The following is a 2707-nucleotide window of genomic DNA, read 5'->3' on the forward strand; positions in this document are numbered from 1 at the left end:
TTCCATTGTGTATGTATACACCCCATATTCATAATCCATCTGTTTTGGCCACCTAGGTTGATTTCATCTCTTAGCTATTGTACTAAGTGCTGCAGTGAATATTGGAATGCAAAGGTCAATATGAATGCATGTCCTGGGGATATGTACCTATAGCGGAACTGTCAGGTCATATGACAGCTCTTAGTTACTGAGAACTCTCCATACTATTTTCCTCAGGGTTTGAACCAGGTTACATTCCTATCAGCAGTGGATGAGAATTCCTTTCTCACCATATTCCCTCCAGTACAGATTGTTTCTGGTATTTTTGATATGTGCCACTCTCACTGGTGTGAGATGATATATACTTGTTGTCTTGATTTAGATTTCTGGAGTCACGAGTGATTATGAGCATTTTTTCATGTAAATTGACCCTTGTCTCCCATTGCTTTCTGTCTGCCTCTTCTTACTATGTCCCCTACGCCAGATTTCTTTCCTTCTATGTTATTTCCCTCCCTGTACTTCATTTTTTTTTACACTTCAATCTCCTGTCTTAGTTCCATAATAAACCTGGATTCTTATGCTTTTTTTTAATTCTAAGAATTATTCTGAATAGTAAACAAATAACTTCTGTAAATGGCAAAAAAAGTTCTAAAGTCATCAAAATTTAAATTTTATTGAAGTGCAATTAACAAAGACATTTGTACAATTTGAGGCACACAACATGATTTTTTTTAATTTTCAATTTTCTAATTGAGGCACCATGATTTGCAAAGTTACTCATGATTGAGTTTCAGGCCTACAATGCTCCAACACTAATCCCTCCACTGGTGTCCACTTTCCTCCACCAATGTTCCCAGTTTCCCTCCCATTCCTCAGCCTGCCTCTATGACCCAACTTTTTAAAAATGTTTTAGACAGTGTGGTTTATGATACTATTACTGATAAGGTTTGTGCATGGCACTTTACCACCTTCCAGCAATTTTCCCTCCTCCAGAGTGACCACTTCCCTCCCCCATTGTTGTACCATTGCTCTCCTGGTCCACCTTCCCAGTTGGCAAGCTGTTTATTGAAAACCAGTTCTTATGTTTTTCTTTTCTTTTGAAGCACCCAGTACTTTAGAATAATAGCCACAACTAATCAGGACATATTAATAGACTCTTAGCAGGTTTCACATATTTTTGAATGCTCATTAATATTCACACATATATGATAGTTAAATGCATTTCTTTATTGCCAATATTCCCTGACATTTCACTTTATTAAATTGGACTAATATTTATGTAGTTCTCCATAAAGGAAAGAAAAATATTATGGCTTTTATTTATTTTTGAGGGGGGGGTCACACCCGCCGATGCACAGGCGTTATTCCTGGTTCATGCACTCAGGAATTACTCCTGGTAGTGCTTGGGGGACCATACGGGATGCTGGGAATTGAACCTGGGTCAGCCCCGTGCAAGGCAAATGCCCTGCCTGCTGTGGCTCCAGCCTCTGGGTTTCTTAAGAGCTTAGAGTTCTACAATTTCCCACATTTTTCCTCTAAGACCTCATTCTTAGAATTTGTTTGTTTATTTGGGGACCTCACCTGGGAGTGCGTGGGGCTTATTCCTGGCTCTTTGCTGGCTCTTTGTTGAGGGTTCATTCCTAGCAGGGCCTGGGGCCATATGGAATTGCAGGGATTGAAACTGTATTAGTCACATGGAAGGCAAGCACCTTGCCCTCTGTACTATATCTCTAGCCTTTTTCTTAGAATTTTGATACCTATGCCTTGTCATAGATATTAAAAGATAACATACTTATATAGATCATTTTCGAAAAAAATCTAAGTTATCCATTCAACAAATGTGGCAAAGATTTCAAAGGCGATTTAAAAGCTTTCCATGCTTATAAAAAAATCAATTCTCCTAATAATAATAGTAGGCTTACTTGGGAAAATGAATTTTTTCTGATAACACAGGATATCTTTGTTTTCTAGGAAAATTACTTAGATAATTCATAATATGTTATTAAGAATGGATCACAGTCAAGAAAACTTTTGTCCTAGGAGAGAGAGCAAAAGGGAATGCCCTGCCACAGAGGCAGGGTGGGATGGAGGGATGGGGGGTGGGAGGGAGGCTGGGACCCGTGGTGGTGGAGGATAGGCTCTAGTGGAGGGATGGATACTTGATCATTGTATAACTGAAACCCAAGCACAAAATTTGTAAGTCTATTACTACCTCATGGCGTCTCACTAATAAAAAAAAAAAGAAAACTTTTGTCCTGTTTTAGATATAAGAAATGAAAGGTAATGTTCATTCCAACAGCACATATACTAAAACTGGAATGATACAGAGAAGACAAGCATGGCCCTTCAGCAGGATAACACACAAATTCATTAAGCTTTCCATATTTAATACTTGTCTCCTGGGTGGTATACAACGTCATACAAGATGTGGCTGAAAATGGCACCAAAGCAAGACCACCATGGCATTCAAATTTGTCTCAGTTTCAAAAAGGGTTAAGAATGATGATCGTGAAATTCAACTTTCCTGGTGGCCCTCATATCTGAGGACACATAGAGCATCTTCTTCCTGTACAAAGTGGCTGACCTTCCGGCAAGACTCTGCTCTCTACATGGACTTGACTTCAGCAGCAGCTGCTGTGGACCAAGCCGTCTTGGCCCCAGAATGCTGCAGGGCAGGAACTGTTCATGTCATTTCCCTGATGGCTGTGCCCCTATAGGGGGCTGTGGT

At 39.8% G+C, this 2707-nt stretch overlaps 1 non-coding gene across 1 annotated transcript; it reads left to right on the forward strand.

Moving 5' to 3' along the window:
- The first annotated feature begins 2264 nt into the window (after positions 1-2264).
- LOC130043221 (U6 spliceosomal RNA) lies at positions 2265-2368 on the forward strand. The gene has a single exon (XR_008795346.1). It is a non-coding gene; the product is annotated as a U6 spliceosomal RNA (small nuclear RNA).
- The last annotated feature ends 339 nt before the right edge of the window (positions 2369-2707 follow it).

This window comes from Sorex fumeus, unplaced genomic scaffold (genome assembly GCF_029834395.1).
Source record: "Sorex fumeus unplaced genomic scaffold, SorFum_2.1 ptg000115l, whole genome shotgun sequence".
In the NCBI taxonomy this organism is placed as follows: Eukaryota; Metazoa; Chordata; class Mammalia; order Eulipotyphla; family Soricidae; genus Sorex; species Sorex fumeus.